General features: G+C 48.0%; 1 long non-coding RNA gene across 1 annotated transcript; it reads right to left on the minus strand.

The window, feature by feature from the left end:
* Positions 1 to 4,137: 4,137 nt before the first annotated feature.
* On the minus strand, positions 4,138 to 15,553 carry LOC144578679 (uncharacterized). The gene is made up of 3 exons (XR_013524936.1): positions 13,787 to 15,553; positions 13,348 to 13,592; positions 4,138 to 12,199 (listed from the first exon to the last, which is right to left on the minus strand). It is a non-coding gene; the product is annotated as an uncharacterized LOC144578679 (long non-coding RNA).
* Between the last annotated feature and the right edge of the window lie 1,989 nt (positions 15,554 to 17,542).

Genomic DNA, 17,542 nt, shown 5'->3' on the forward strand with positions numbered 1-17,542 from the left:
CTAGAGCTTCACTGCTGTTATCAACCCCGTTTTGCTGATGGCGAGGGAAGAAGCGAAGTGAGTTTTATATTCTTCAGCTATTGATTGAATGGTGGACTCAGAGGGTGGGGGCTGCTCATGGAAAGGAATCCTCTGCTTCCCTCAATGCATTTCATCCATTCTTCAAAACCTTCGAGTGCCAGTCACTAGTCTAGGTGCTGAAATTTCCTCAGAGAGCCAGACAGACATAGTTCCTGCCCTCTTGGAGACATAGGTCAGAAGGGAAAACAGACAGTAAGCAAATAAGTACAATTTCGATAAGCATAATGGCAAAGTCTATGAGAGTATTTGCCAACTTGTCCTGTGCTTTGTATGGTGATCAAGAACTTGGGCTGGAAGTCAGCCCATCCAGGTTCAAGTACTTGCCACTTATGAACTGGGAGCCCTGGGCAATTTCCCTAACCTCCCTATGTCTCCATTTTCCATGAGGAAATGGGCAGTCGTACCTATTTTAAGGTTTACAGGGTGGAGTCAATGCATCAAAATCTAGAAGGCACTTCAAACCTGGCTCTGGAAAGTCCAAAATTAATACAAGCTGTTGAGGTTGCTATTATACTATCTACACATTACCCAGCACTCTGGGGTATGAATCCTGGTCCCTCCAATTTTCACTGTTTCCCACCTCCTCCCCATTCCCCACTACCTATATGCAAACTCACAGTAAGCAGAATTCCCACTGTGCACATCCTGCATTGAGCTCTTCTGGTTTGATGCTCCAATTAGAATCCCTGAATGCCAGGTTCCTCATTGCACAAAGAAAAAAAACATTTTTTTTTTTTGAGATGTAGTTTTGCTCTTGTTGTCCAGGCTGGAGTGCAGTGGCATGATCTCAGCTCATTGCAACCTCTACCTCCCAGGTTCAAGCGATTCTCCTGCCTCAGCCTCCTGAGTAGCTGGGATTACAGGCTTGCACCACCATGCCTAGCTAATTTTGTATCTTTAGTAGAGACAGGTTTCTCCATGTTGGTCAGGCTGGTCTCCAACTCCCAACCTCAGGTGATCCGCTCACCTCAGCCTGCCAAAGTTCTGGGATTACAGGCATGAGCAACCGTGCCTAGCCAGAAAATGTTTTTTAAGTATCCGTCTTTTCTCCTTCACTGGACTGTGAGGAACCTGAAGCCAGGCTTGCTTTCTCCTGTAATGCTAAAAGCTTTTGACAGAAAAATAAGTGGAGGTAAAGTCACAAAGTGTGGTGATAGTGTTGAGAAAGCACAGGCTCTGGAACCAGACGGCCCTGAGGCCATCACACCTGCTCTGCCACCTGTAACCACCTGACCAGGACAGCTTCCTTGGGGAGCTTTCTTCAATCATCTGTGAAATGCAGAAGGAGCAGCTGCCCCTCAGAGCTGGTGAGGATCAGCTGTGACCTGAAGAAGCTGGTGGTGCACGGTGAGTGCCAGGTACCTGGTGCTGCTGCTGCCTTGGTGCTGCCAAGGAGCTGGAGCCCTGCCTGGGCAGCACGCCCAGCAGAGGCAGCGAAGTACAGGAAGTACACAAGGTCAATAGGAAAACGCGCTCTCCAGAGACGTCCTCTGATCACTATCGTGTACATTGGGTCGAATGGTACAGAATTTGCTGCTAGAGTGTTTCTTCTCTCCTAAACCCATAGACGCTTCTATTTTGCTATTTTTACTAAACGCGAACAGGAACAGAAAGTATTCATGCAACTATATCCAGTGAATGATGAAGAAATGCATAAGAGCGGAGATTGTGTAATTCCCAAGCTGCTGTGCCTTGTCATCAGCCGCAAGTCCGACTATAACGGCCAAGTTGACCTCTATTCCTAAGAAATTTCCTGGGTTGGCTTTAACACATTCTTTGAGAGTTATGACAGAGGATATTAAAAAAAATCCCTCCCACTCAGTGAGCCCTGCCAAGCTGACCACACACCAGTAGCGTCCATCCCACGTTTAATCTTCAGAAGGTGTGTGAGGAATAACATGTTTGCTTTTGAAAGATGCCTTGTCTTCAAGTAAACTTCATTAAGGATGAGTTGCTTATTCGTGTTAAAAAGAGGGCTGGAGGATACTGCATTGCCCAGGCATTCGAAATCTTCCTGAGCAATACAGTGAGACTCCATTCTCAGAAAAGAAAGAAAGAAAAGGTGGGGGGAGTCACTGAACTTTTCTACTGCATTAAGCGAGAATCTTAAACTAAAAGTCATATTTTTAAAGATTATTGAAGTTTTAAAATGTCTTGTTATTTTTGTTTTTCATTTGAGACAGAGTCTCACTGTGTTGCCCAGGCTGGATTCTACGCCTGGACTCAAGCTGTCTTCTTGCCTCATCCTCCCAATTAGCTGAGATTTCAAATGCATGCCAACCCACACAGCCTTTTCTTTTTTTTCTCTCTCTCTCTTTTTTTCTTTTTCTTTTCTTTCTTTTTTTTTTTTTTGAGGCAGGATCTTGCTCTGTTGCCTGGACCTCATGAGCTCAAGTGATCCTCCCATCTCAGCCTCCCGAGAGGCTGGGACTGCAGACACATGCCACAACTACATCTGGCTAATATTTTAATTTAATTTTTTCTAGAGACAGGGTCTCATGAAGTTGCCCAGATTGGTCTCAAACTCCTGGGCTCAAGCAGTCTGTGTACCTCAGCCTCCCAAATGTTGCAATTACAGACTTGAGCCTTTTTATTTTTAAAAGTGGCTTTCCATTTTCTTTCTGGGGCAATTTCAAGAGGCATGTCAGGTTATTACCCCTGAGCTTTCTTGGGTGTTAAAAAGAGATCATGGGGCTGGGTGCCGTGGCTCACACCTGTAATGCCAACACTTTGGAAGGCCAAGGTGGGAGGATCACTTGAGCTCAGGAGCTCCAGGCTGCAGTGAGCTATGGTCATGCCACTGCACTCCAACAGTCTCAAACATAATAATAACAATAAAATAAAACTTGGTGGTGGCAGCTCCCACTTCATCTTTATTTTTTCCTTCAGAGGCACTTATACACCAGGAGAATAATGTGCAAACGGAGTCCCCAAATATAACCCAAGACTCAGGAAGTTCTCACTCCTTTTGGTAGGGATGCAGCTCAAATTTACCTTACTTAGCATACTCCTCAGACAGGGTAAATGAATTATGCAAAGAAGGTCAAAATGGGGCTTTTTTTTTTCCCGACGTTGTCTTGCTCTGTCACCTAGTCTGTGGCGCAATCTTGGTTCACTGTAACCTCTGCCTCCTGGGTTCAAGTGATTCTCCTGCCTCAGCCTTCTGAATAGCTGGGATTACAGACACCAGCCACCATGCCTGACTAATTTTTTTTTTTTTCTAGTAGAGACGGGGTTTCCCTATGTTGGCCAGGCTGGTCTCAAACTCCTAACCTCATGATCCGCCCACCTCGGCCCTGAAAAGTACTGGGATTACACGCAAGAGCCACCGTGCCCTGCTAAGGTAGAGTTTCTTTATTTTTATTTATTTATTTTGAGACAGGGTCTCATTCTGTTGCCCAGGCTGGAGTGCAGGGGCACGATCACAGCCCCAGGACTCAGGTGATCCTCCTGCCTCAGCCTCCCAAATAGCTGAGGTGTGCACCACCACACCCAGCTAACTTTTTTTTTCTTTTGGTAGAGATGAGTTTTTGACATGTTGCCCAGGCTGGTCTCGAACTCCTAGGCTCCAGCTATCCTCCTATCTCAGCCTCCCAGAGTGCTGGGATTACAGGTATGAGGCACTGTGCCTTGCCAGTGAGAATTTCTAAATGACTTAAGAAAACTTAAAATAACAAACTCTTCACTACTCAATCTGTGTGTTTGCTCCAAATTGGTAAAATTTGACCATGAAATAAAAACTGGTTGGAGCCAGGTAGTAGGAGTTGGCATCCCTGTGGTGCTAGGTAAAGTTGGACAGGAGTGAAAACAGAAAATAGAGAAGAATGAACTGGTCCACACTGAAGTGATATTAACAGAAACCAGTTAAGCCCCGAGAGGGAAGGCTGGGGACAGAACTCTCAAAGCCATGCATTCCCAAGGAAACCACTAACCCCCACCCATACCAGGCACCCCAGGACTTTGTCCTAAACCCTTAATAATGACAACTTTTTTCAAATCAGTAACCACAACCCAGTAACAAAAGGGAAATCACCTATATGAAATGAATAACAACTCAGAAAATACAGGGTTCCTGGGCATAGCTCTCGTGAATCTCAACCTGGGATGCCTACAGCCTGAATCACTTTTTTTTTTTTTTTTTTTTTTTTGAGACAGAGTTTCACCCTTGTTGCCCAGGCTGGAGTACAGTGGTACGATCTCGGCTCATGGCAACCTCCAGCTCCTGGGTTCAAGGGTTCAAGCGATTCTCCTGCCTCAGCCTCCCAAGTAGCTGGGATTACAGGCATCCATCACCACACCCGGCTACTTTTTGTATTTTTAGTAGAGACGAGGTTTTTCCGTGTTGGTCAGGCTGGTCTTGAACTCCCGGCCTCAGGTGATCCGCCCACCTCAGCCTCCTAAAGTGCTGTGATTACAGGCGTGAGCCACCGTGCCCAGACGTGAATCACTTCTGAGCCCTTTGGGGATGGGGATCAGCCCTGAGTCCAGGCTGGGATTCGGCTCACTAGAAGCATGTTCCCCACCTTTTCCTCCTTATCCGTAGGTGGAGGCAGCTGGGAGATTGTGGGTGATCCTTCACTCATTTCCAGTAGGTTCCTTTTGTCACCAGCAGCCTCTTCTCTAAAGTCAAGAGGAGTCGGGGAGAAGAGTCTGTCGTGGGCTGCTCGGCTCGCACTGAGAAGACACCACTTCCAGGAAACATGGGCACGAATGACTCTGACCACTTTGCTTTGAGTTCAGTGAGGACAGACACTGTGGGGTCACTGTGGTTGGCTCCTGTTAAAGTTCTGAACACTTCCACTGCTTGAGAAGAGAGGTCTTAGAGAAGAGACCAGAAGACAAGTCTTTCTACCTACCCCAAGAGGAGGAGGCCACAGGTTAAGCCTCAGGGAGAAGACCTGCTGGTCTTTTGCGCTGGAATCAAGAAGTCAGGGAGAAGGTGAGAACTGGGGAAGACCCAAGGCCTCTGCTGCCCTTTGAACCTGCATGTAACCCGTGCTTATTTACCTGCCAGTTAGTTTCCCATAGCATGGTGTGGAACTGGAAGTGCATGAGGGCTGCCCTCGGCCCCATCCTACTTCCTCCTCTCCAGGGAGACAATGAGGGGAAGGGAAAGGGTGGCACCCTAAACCTGCCTGAGGTCCTGGCTCTGCTGCCACCACCCCCCCACCCCGCCACCGAACCATCAGTCTTGGGGAATTCATCCACTTCTCTAGCTTTGCCTCTTCCTCCTCCAAACCTAGAGAAGAGAACCTCCACAATGGGGTGCAGAATTTGGATGACACATGTGCATTTTCCTGGGGAGATGGCTCTGCAGCTTTCACCAGCGGCTAAAAGAGTTCCTGGACTCCAAGAGAAAAAAGATCCAGTCAAAGGGCCTTGTTCGGTGGCTCTGAACAGCACGGCAGCCACTTCCTGGCTCTGTCATCTGCAGCCTTTTACTTCAGGCACCTGTCACTCGCAGCTCAGACATCTCCTCAGACGCCCAGGTCTGCAGCCACCCACAACTATTATTCTTTTTGCTTTAACAAACCTTTGTTTTAGGTTGCTGGGCCAGGAGGTCAAGGTCCCCTGTGGGGACACCACCACCTCTCACCAACTGGTCACTGATGTGCACACTCAACACAGCATGTGTGCCCACCCACAGGGGCAGGTGGACCCACAGGGCACTGCTGTGAGCTGGGCAGCTAAGGCTCTCTCTAGCCTCTAAGACAGCTCAGCCATGTACCAGCGCCAGACAACCCGGGGTAGGCGTGAGAGAATGGAAGCATCATCCGAAGTTAACCCACTTGTTTCTGGTTTGCTCTACACACCTGTGCCAGGCCCCAGCTCCAAACCGTTCTAAGGTTTTCATCTCTTCCTACTCTGAGTTATTGGCTCAGATCCCCTGGCCAGACTGTGAGCTCCCTGCAGATGGGGACTGTGCCTGGGTTGGGCTTGGATCACAGGGGTGTCTGCAGGGGCCAAGCGTCTGTTGAGCTGCAGAAGAGCTCGAAAGGATCACTGGCAGGAATCAGAGGGTCTCCCAGGCTCTTCTGGAGGGAATACTAACAATCAGGGCAGGAAGGAATTGTGAGGAGCAGCGAGGAGCCAGCGGTCAGCATCCACCTGTGGAGGCTCAGGGAGTGACTGCTCTCCTCCAATCCAAGCTCTTCTCATTCCCTCACTGTCTGGATTTCCCCCTCCACATCGGGTTAACAAGGCTGGAAAAAAGCCCTATAGCCCTCCTCCAGGGCTGCCATGGGAGGCCAAGGGGCACTTCTGCCAAAAAATGAGAAACAAGTAAGTGAGGGGGTGCTCTCACCCCAAAGGGAGGTGAGACATCCCTGACCATGAGCGGTATAACCTTTGCCTGCAGACCACACAGGAAGAGAGGAGTTACTGTGTTCACTACACGCCACTCTGCCTCTCTGGGGGCCACAAGGAGCCTCCTCTGAAGGTTCTTTCCCTTCTGAAGATCTCTGCTTTGATCAGGGACCCCTTTGGCCATCTGGCAAGCCCAAAACAAACCCCCTTTTCAGAATGCTTTTTCTTTTTTTGCTGTTGTTGACCGGGCTGGAGCTCAATGGCATGATCTCAGCCACGGCAACCTCTGCCTCTTGAGTTCAAGGTATTCTCTTGCCTCAGCCTCCCAAGTAGCTGAGATTACAAGCATGTACAACCATGCCTGGGTAATTTTGTATTTTTAGTAGAGATGGGGGTTTCTTCATGTTGGTCAGGCTGGTCTTGAATGCCCAACCTCAGGTGATCCACCCGCCTCAGCCTCTCAAAGTGCTGGGATTACAGGCATGAGCCACTGTGCCCAGCCAGAATGCTGTCTTAAAATACATCTAAGATGCATAGGATTTTGATTGAAACAACTATGTTGAATGCCAGTAACCAAAATATTGTAAAATTGTGATGTAGTGATATATATGCATCTTCATTAATGCATTAAGTAACAAACTCTAGGAGGAATCTAATAATCACCTTTACTTTTTAAGTGCAGATGAGCTTAAGTGATATTTCAAGATACCCACAACAACCATAAAATGATATGAAAATATCTGTGATTTCTATGAGTGACAAAGTCATAGGTACTGTTGACACTGTTGTGGTTTGACATTTACATTCATAACGGAAGAAAACAATCAATTTCAGTTGGAGGTTTGTGAAAACTAAGGTGTCATTTATTCCCATTCAACTTCATCAATTCCTTTGAATTCTCTCTGTTAGAGCCACTGTACTGTATCAGATCAGTCTGGTTTAGCTTTTATGTAACAAAGGTGTGAGTTGTTTTCCAGTTGCCTCAGACCCTCAGGTCACATAACCTAAGCATGCCCAGATGAGCCAAGCCTGCAACCACAGGGGGAACCCAAGTGGGGGCTGAATTAAGAAGCAGACACATGGCTCATGCCTGTAATCCCAGCACTTTGGGAGGCTGAAGTGGGTAAATCACGATGTCAGGACTGGCCGAGATGGTGAAACCCCATCTCCACTAAAAATACAAAAATTAGTGGGGTGTGGTGCCAGATGCCTATAGTACCAACTATTCAGGAGGCTGAGGCAGGAAATTGCTTGAATCTGGGAGGCAGAGGTTTCAGTGAGCCAAGATCACGCCACTGCACTCCAGCATGGGCGACAGAGAGAGACTCCATCTCAAAACAAAACAAAACAAAACAAAAAAACACCTGACCCAGTTCCCGGCTCAGGAAGGCGCTGCTCTGGGACTTGTTGCAAGTCATAAAATCCCCTTGCTACATCCTCCATGGTAATGATCACTGACCTGATACCAAGTGGCTGAACCCACCGCTTGTGTGGGTAAAACTACAGGGTTATGAACCTTTTACCTGGGTTCTTCCACATCACTGGGACAGCTTCTGGAGCAGGGGTTCTCAAGCCTGGCTAACACAACTATCTCTTGGTGAAGGGATGCCCAGTCCCGCTCCTCACCACCTGAATGGAAATCCCCGAGGATGTGCCCCCTGCACTCCTTCGAATTCCATGTTTTCTAAAATTCCCCAGGGGATTTTAGATTCTACCAGGCAGCAAAGCGAAGAGCCAGAAGCAAGGGGAACAGAGTCAAGAGGAATGAGCCCCGCTGGGTGAGAGAGCCGGGTGCTAAAGCAAACCTCAGCTCTGCTCTGAGCCAGAACATCACAGCCCCCTCATCAAGACTTCACCTACTAGGCCTGGCACAGTGCTCATGACTGTAATCCCAGCACCTTGGGAGGCTGAGGTGGGAGGATCGCTTGAGCCCAGGAGTTCAAGACTAGCCTGGGCAAGATGGCGAAATCTCGTCTCTACAAAAAAAATTAGCTGGGCATAGTGGCCCGCAGCTGTTGTTCCAGAGACTCACAAGGCTGAGGTGGGAGGATCGCGTGAGCCTGGGAGATCGAGGCTTCAGTGAGCCCTGTTTGCATCAGTGCACTCCAGCCTGGAAGCAGAGCAAGACTCTGCCTCTAACAAGTTCAACAACAAAAGACTTCACCTACTGGATGCCTTGGGCAACTTCACCTACTGGCTTGGCCAGGCCTTGTGCTGGGCACAGAGAACACCAGAGATGGTGCTGGGAGTGTGTGTGTTGAGTCTCTGTGTGTTGACCATGGAGGCGACCCTCTACCCGCACCCCTCCTGGCCCTGGGCTCCTGGTGTTCTTTCTTGGGTTGGGCCCTTCGAGCTGTCACACCTGCACTCTCTCTTCTGAGCTCCACACCATGGTCCAGCTACAATTTCTTCTCAATCTACCTCACCCCCAGGCCAGGCACCACTTCAGGGGCACTGCCTACACTCTGTTCAATAAAAACACCCCCTGGAGTTGTGCAAGGAGGTGGCACTGCCCATCCCACCCCCAATTTGTGTAAATTTCCTGAGGGCAAGCTCTGTCCAGTTCTCCTCCCACCTGATCTAAAAAATTCCTCGGCTGGGCGCGGTGGCTCACGCCTGTAATCCCAGCACTTTCGGAGGCCAAGGCGGGTGGATCACGAGGTCAAGAGATCAAGACCATCCTGGTCAACATGGTGAAACCCCGTCTCTACTAAAAACACAAAAAATTAGCTGGGCATGGTGGCACGTGCCTGTAATCCCAGCTACTCAGGAGGCTGAGGCAGGAGAATTGCCTGAACCCAGGAGGCGGAGGTCGCGGTGAGCCAAAATTGTGCCATTGCACTCCAGCCTGGGTAACAAGAGCGAAACTTCATCTCAAAAAAAAAAAAAAAAAATTCCTTTCTGTTCTTTGCATCTCAGTTCTCTTGCAGGGGTGGCACAGGAGAATTCCTGTGCTGAGCTCTCCCAGTGCAGCCATTTAGGATTCTACCCCACACTCATTCACTTATTTATTCATTTCGGTCCACAAATACTTTTTGAGTATCTACTTTGTGGCAAGCATTGCTCTAGGTGCTTGAGCTGTATTCATGAACAAAAGGTATCCATCTCTGCCCTCATGGAGCTTACAATCTAATAGATGGCATTGAGGGTGAGAGAAACACTAAGCGACACAATGGCTAAGGAAATTCTACAGCATGTGGGTGAAAGAAGCAAAGTACAGAGGTAGCTGGGAGAGGAGCGTACGCTGTAAGTAAGATGGTCGGGAAAAGAAAATCATTTAAAAAATTTAAAAAACAAAAAATAAATTAAAAAAAAAAAGATGGTCAGGGTGCTCATCCAAGAAGGCAGACTTGCAGCAGGTGAAGGAGGGAGCCAGGTAAGAAGCCCATTCACCTGCCACCTGCAAAGGTGAAAATAGAGACAGAGTGAAAAGCCTCAGGCATACCCTGAGATAAAGAAGCAAGAGAAGGGGCTTTAGGACCTTGAGCTTCAAAGCCAGCAGCAAAGACAAGACCGAATTCTGTTCTTATTGTCTGAAAAAGACAATGACAATGGCATTGGACTGCTCCAGCCAGAGCCAAGGGTAACCGGCCTCCACCCCAGCCAAACAATGGGGGTTGCTGGGCTTCCTCCAATGGAGGAAGTGAAACCCTTGACCAGAAGCTGGAGAAAGCTCCTCCTCACCGCCTTCCCCAGGGTCCCAGCCCAGGCCATGGTGGGTGCCCACATCATCTGTCCCCTTCCTTCTGCTTTGAACTTACCAATCATATTCCTGCCTCAGGGGTTTGGTACTTTTTCTCGTCACTGAATATCTAATCCAGATACTTCTGTGACTTAATGTCGCCTCACAGTTGACAGTGGTCTTCCCTGCCATTCTTTCCTGTCAAAAATAGCCCACCACCTCTCCACTGCCCCTACTCTGCCCATGCAACCCAACATCATTTACATACTGACAGATATCTGTGTATTGACTGTCTGCCTCCATCACTGGGATGTGAGCTCCATGTGGGCAAGAACTGTGTCATGTCCATCATTGTGTCCCTGGCATCAAGGACATTCCTTGGCACACATAAGCACTCTGTTCTGTCCCTATGTAGGGTTAGAAGATGCTGGAGAAATTAAGCTCTACCCGGACTCTTTGGAAATATCTTTCTCGCAAAATGTACTCATCAATCATACTGGATTGAATAGTGTCCCTGCAAAATTCATGTGTGCTAGAACTCCAGAATGTGACCTTATTAGGAAATAGTCTATTTGTAGATGTCATCAAGTTAAAATGAGGTAATAATGAATGAAGATGAAGCCTAATCCAATAGCTGATGTCCTGTTAGCAAGAAGGAAATTTGGACCCAGAAGGAAGAGGATGTGAGACAGAGGGAGGACACCATGTGACCACAGGGGCCAAGATGAGAGCAGGGTGTCTGCAAGCCACAGAGCATCAAGGATTGCCAGCAACATCAGAAGTCAGGAGAAGGAATGGACGCACCCCCCGCAGAGCCTTCGGTGACAGCACGGCCCTGCCAGCAATTTGATTTCAGACTTCTCGCCTCTAGAATTGTGAGGGATGTCACTGTAAGCCACCCAGTTTGTGGCACTTTGTTGGCTCAGTCCTAGGAAAATAACACAGCAATGTTACCTGGAGCACTAGTCCCATAAGTGGCCAAAGATGGGTCACTCTATCTGCCAGGTGCCCATCCCTGGAGAGGACCCAGAAGCCTGAGACATTAGACCATTAGGCATGTCCTTGCCTGAAAAGTGTGGTTTTTTTTTTTTAAGAGATGGGGGTCCTGCTATGTTACCCAGGCTAGACTCCGACTCCTGGACTCAAGCGATCCTCCTGCCTCAGCCTCCCAAGTAGCTGGGATTATAGGTGTGCACCACTACACCCAGCTAGGAGCTTTCAATTCTTTTTTTTTTTTTTAATGAAGGATCTTGCTCCACTGAGATGCATGAGTGTAGTGGCACAATCACAGCTCACTGCAGACTCAGACTACAGGGTTCAAACACTCCTCCTGCCTCAACCTTCCCAGTAGCTGGGACTTTAGGCACGCACCACTGTGCCTGGCTAGAGCTTTCAATCTTGTTGGGAAAACACAACTTAAAGCTTGTTCTTGCAAAGATTTCCCTACCCGTTCTTGTAACTACATCTTCCAGAAAGAGGAAGTGCCGGGCTTTGAGTGAAGGGACTACACTGACGTGAGGCCATGCCTCCAGGGTATCATCGCAGAGGCTCAGTCCAGTCCACACACGATGTCAGCCACACACTGCATTTCAAATGTTCAAGCCACACTTTTAAAAAGTAAACAGAAGCAGGTGAAATTAATTTTAATAACATATTTTATTTGACCCCAAATAACCAGCTTATCTTTTCGTATATAATTAGTATAAAAATCACTCACGAGATATTTTACCTTCTTCTTCCCTACGAAGTCTTCAAAACTCAGTGTGCATTTCATGTTGATAGCACCTCTCAGTTCAGACCTGCCACACTGCACGTGCTCAGGGCATCATGTGATGAGAGGCTGTGGCGCTGAAAGGCGCAGTCATAGAGGCTTCCGGACAGACCAGCAGTGCTAAACATAGGCCAGGGACCCCCCAGAGCTTCCTGAATGAGCTTGGGGAAGTCCATTCATTTCCTGAAATTGTCAGCCAAAATTTGGATGTCTGCATTTTTTCCTCAGGAGAGGGCTGATCGTTTTATTAGATTTTCAAAGGGGTTTGCCAACCACAAAAGATTCAGGACCCTGCAGTAGGTACAGATTTATGGGCTGAAGACTGCATCCAGCTCCTTCATTTCTTTCAGTATGGGAACCTGTGGACAGAGGAGGGGCAGGGTGTCTTACTCAAGGGATCACAATGGCTTTGAGGCACAGCTTGCACTTGAAGCCCAGCTCAGGACTCAATCAGTTCCCCTCACTGCCCCCAACTCTGGCGGGCAGCTAAGATTCTTTCTTTCTTTTCTTTTTTCTTTTTTTTGAGGCAGGGTCTTGCTCCATCACTTAGGCTGGAGTGCAATGGCACGATGTTGGCTCACTGTAACCTCCGCCTCCCCGGTTCAAGCAATTCTCCTGCCTCAGCCTCCAGAGTACCTGGAATTACAGGCATCCACCTCCATGCTGGGCTAATTTTTTTATTTTTACTTAGAAAATTTCACCATGTTGGCCAGGCTGGTCTCGAACTCCTGACCTCAAGTAATCCACCCACCTCTGCCTCTCAAAGTGCTGAGATTAAAGTGTGAAACACTGTGCCCAGCCTTAAGATTCTTTGTTGACATCAGCTGCCAGAGAGTGGAGGGCGTGTGGGGAGCTGAAGTCAGCAAGCAGCAGTTTCCACAGCTTCTTGCACCTACAAGAGTGACACAGGCTGCCATCTACTCAGTTCTCAAAGAAGTTTCCACAGAAAGGACACAACTTCCTGTTGTTTGCTCTTCCCCATCTGACTCTACCATTGGTCAGAGTCTCCACCCTGCCACTCAGAGAGAGGCTCCCAGTAGAAACCCTTCATCCCAGGCTGAGCGAGGTGGCTCACGCCTGTAATCCCAGCACTTTGGGAGGCTGAGGCAGGCGGATCACCTGAGGTCAGGAGTTTGAGACCAACCTGACCAACATGGTGAGACATTGTTGTATTTTGTATTCTCTACTAAAAACACAAAATTAGCTGGGTGTGGTGGCGCATGCCTGTAATCCTGGTTATTCAGGAGGCTGAGGCAGGAGAATCGCCTGAACCCAGGAGGAGGAGGTTGCGGTGGGCCAAGATCACACCATTGCCCTCCAGCCTGGGCAAGAAGAGTGTAACTCCATCTCAAAAAAAAAAAAAAAAAAAAAAAATCCTCATCCACATCCAGGAATGTAGAGTGAAGGCTCTTTATAAGGTGGTCCCAATATCTGGCTGGTCAGGAGAATCAACTGGGAAGAGAGGCGAGGGTGGAAACCCAGGTGCACAGGCCCCAGAGCCACTAACCTGAATCTCTGGAGAAAGGACCCCGGAAGCCTCTGCTGCTGATGGGTCCTGGTGATTTGGCTTGGGTCCTGGTGATTTGGCTTGTGTTCGCCTTTGGGCATGGGTTTGGTTGTTCTCTGAGGAAGGTAGCCTGACTGAGAGGGAACTGGCCTTGGCAGTCATCTGAATTTTGAAGCCGGACTCCTGGCATTTTCTAACTCTGTGACCTTGGGTAAATTTTCTTTAACTTCTTGAGTCTCCATGTCCTTATATGCAGAATAGAGAGAATATGAGAATAAGCAACTCACAGATGCAAGAGCCCTGCTCTCGTCCTCACGGACGCTGGCCCTCTGGGCCCACCCTCTGCTTCTCATCCCCCCAGCTCCCTCCTCAGTGGCCCCACCATCTATCAGGGACATGTTGTCTGATGGTTTGAGGAGTAACCAAGTGTTTCAGATACCAGCACATGTTGGATCAACATTTTTCCTTCAGTTTCTCCCAAGATGCCAAAATAAACACAACCACAGTACGGTTATTTTCTTCAATGAATGGGAAAAGAAATATTTCTGCAACCAACTTCAGAATCTTGACATGATCCCAAGTGAAGGTCATGGTCTAGCTCCACCTGCAAACATGGAATGCAATGCTCACCTGAAGGTGTTCTACAAAGCCTGCAGCTGGGATCTAGCAATTTCCGTCGGAACTGAGATGTGAATGTTGACTACTAGCCACACTCACTTAGAGTTGTTTTTTTTTTGAGGCAGAGTCTTACTCTGTTACCCTGGGCTGGAGTGCAGTGGTACAATCTCAGCTCACTGCAACCTGTGCCTCCCAGGGTCAGTCGATCCTCCCACATTAGCCTTCTGAATAGCTGGGACTACAGGCGCTCACCGCCACACCCAGCTAATTTTTGCATGTTTTGTAGAGATGATGTTTTGCCACACTTAGCAGCCGTGTTGTCCAGGCTGATTTCGAACTCCTGCCCTCAAGTGGTCCTCCTGTCTCGGCTCCAGAAGTGCTGGGATCACACATGCGAGCCACCACACCTGGCCACATCATATATTTTTTAAAGTTTATAAATCCCAAAGTAGCAAATTGCTTCAGAAAGTCCCATATTGGGCTGGGCACATTGGCTCACACCTGTAATCCCAGCACTTTGGGAGGCCAAGGTGGGTGGATCACTTGAGGTCAGGTATTTCAGATCAGCCTGGCCAATATGGTGAAACCCCATCTCTACTAAAAATACAAAAACTAGCCAGGCATGGCGACGAATGCCTGTAATCCCAGCTTCTCAAAAGGCTGAGGCAGGAGAATCTCTTGAACCTGGGAGGCGGAGGTTGTAGTGAGCTGAGACCATGCCATTGCACTCCAGCCTGGGCAACATAGCAAGACTACATCTCAAAAAAAAAGTCTCATATTGGATTTTTCCCAAGGATCCCCTGAAGGGGGCAACAGGAGGAGCAAGGATTTCATCAGCTCCTGACTCCAGTGCCAGGTAGCTGATGTGGGGGAGCAGGGAGCAGCTGTAGCAGCCTTGACCTCCAGGACATCTTGACATCCACACACTTTCTCCCTCCTCCCCTCCACTCCAAGCAGGTCAGATTCCTCCTGGCGTCTGAACACCACTGGACCATGCCAGCTGGAGTCCTTGCGATCACACACAACCTCTTCTTCTTCCTGCTTCCCTCATCCTTCAAATCCCATCTCCTCCATTTACAGGCCTCTCTAGCTCCCTGAGTTTGCAAGCTCCCTCCTGACTTCTCAAAACCAGGATTGTCTGCCCGTCCTTCTTGACCCCCATTACTGCAAGCTGGATGCAGGGTTCCCAGGGAGGGCCTGGGACAGGGGCCTTGGACGAAGAAAGTGCTCAATAAAGCCTTACTGACTGCTGCATTCAATACATTGCACCACAAACTGGAAGGGGAAATTCAAATCAACCCGGGGTGCAGACAGGTATGTCAGCCTGAGCCCTGGACTTGCACATCTCATGTTTAGATCAAGTCCCACAGAACCTGAAATTGCAAAAGAGAGGAAACAAGTGTTGCTACAAAATAGCCTAACCACAGTGAGACACATCTTGTTTGTTATCTGTATGACGCTTTTGGTTTCAAAAACACAGCCCTGTTGCAAGACTAGTGATCAGAGCCAGGAACTAAATCTTCTCTATCATTAACAGATCACCTGAAAACAGTGAGGGGTGGGCCTTGCCAAGAACTGGGACTCCCATCACATTCACGAACACTTTCCCACAATGGTCTTCTCTTCAGCAAAATGAACCACAAGGTCAAGAAGGAAGGGAGAAAAGAAAAAAAAAAAGAAGAAGAAGGAAGTGAGAAGGAAAGAAAGAATGCTGCCCAGGTGTGTTCTCCTGAGCTATTCACTTATTTTATGGACAACAGTGTTTCATTATGTAACTAATTCCATTTCCCTTATCTCATTGGGTACTAGGAAGCTCAGAGCCAATCCTGTGACCCACTAAAGTCAGGATGTACTTTCTGTATTAGTCTCTGCTGGCTCCATTTTATGTTTATATCTTGATTTTCCCTCTATTTTTCTCATCAACTTGCTGAAATTTGCCATAAGTCCAATTTAGAATAAGGAGGAGGGTAAAAGGAAAAGGGGAAAAATGGTCCTTGCCCTTGAATAATGAAAAATACATAAGTAAGGAGATAGGTAACAATAACAAAAATAATATTATGGAAGTTAATATTTATGGCTGAACGTGGTGGCTCACACCTGTAATCCCAGCACTTTGGGAGGCCAAGGCAGGTGGATCACCTGAAGTCAGACGTTTGAGACCAGCCTGGCCAACATGGTGAAACCCTGTCTCCACTAAAAATACAAAAATTAGCTGGGTGTGGTGGGAGGCACCTATAATCCCAGCTACTCAGGAGACTGAGGTAGGAGAATCCTTCAAACCTGGGAGGTGAAGATTGCAGTGAGCCGAGATCCTGCCACTGTACTCCATCTTGGGCGACAGAGTGAGACTCGATCTTAAAAAAAAAATTCTTTTTTAAAAAAGGATGTCAACATTTATTTAGCACTTTTGCAAGGGATTGTGGTATGTATCATCTCACTAGTTTCCCTAACAGCCCCACCAATAAAAGTACAGAACCGTTATTTTCCTCCAAATTAGCATTATAGATGAGGAAAGGGAAGCTGAGAAAGGCTAAGTGGTGAGGCCAAAATCATACGGCTAGAAATGGTGTAGCTGGGATCCAATCCCAGGTCTGGGTGGGGCCAAAGCTCGGCTCGTGGACACTACATCTCCAGAATCACATGGGAGGGGCAGAAAGTGAAGGAGCCATGGTGAAATTCACATAGAGGCTGTGGAAGGCAGGGTTGGAGAGCCCAATTCTGACTGTCCGGCTCTAAAAAATGCTAATGTCTTTGACTCAGACAATATTACTAGGTTCACAGAGCCCCAGTTGTAACTATAAATAGCTAAGTAATGAAGACGCTACAGGCCCCAATTCTAATGCTCCTCCCTTCCCTTCAAACCCAGCCGCAGGGATTACACTTAGATTGCACATTCCCTGAGTGCGGGGACTGTGTCTTGTTCCCTGTTGGGTCCCCAGGACCCAGTGTGGTGCCTGGCACAGAGGAGGGCCTGCATAGCATGTGATGCATTAATAAAGGAACGCATGGCTCACAGATACTTCACAATCACTGTTGGCACCGTGCAGATGAAGGCAGATAGATGCAAACCCACACACATGTATTTTGATGACACACATCACACATGCCACTCTGTGTGTCTCCTCTGGAGGCACCTGCCTTTTCCATTATAATGTGGCTCACATAAGTGATATGCAGTTTTTCAAATTTCAATAAAAAGGAAAGATATAGTAAACTAGCTACTTTTTTTTTTTTTTTTTGAGATGGAGTCTCGGTCTGTCGCCTAGACTGGAGTGCAGTGGCACAATCCCAGCTCACTGCAACCTCTGCCTCCCGAGTTCAAGGGATTCTCCTGCCTCAGCCTTCTCAGCAGCTGGAATTACAGGTGTGCACCACCACACCCAGCTAATTTTTTTTTTTTTTTTTTTTGTAGAGATGGGGTTTCACCATGCTGGTTAGGCTGGTCTCAAACTCCTGACCTCATGATCCGGCCGCCTCAGCCTCCCAAAGTGTTAGGATTACAAGCATGAGCCACTGTGTCCATCCACCTAGCTGCTTTTGTAAACAGAAATAAAAATAAAAACAGGTCTGCATCCAG

Source organism: Callithrix jacchus, chromosome 12, assembly GCF_049354715.1.
Source record: "Callithrix jacchus isolate 240 chromosome 12, calJac240_pri, whole genome shotgun sequence".
NCBI lineage: Eukaryota > Metazoa > Chordata > Mammalia > Primates > Cebidae > Callithrix > Callithrix jacchus.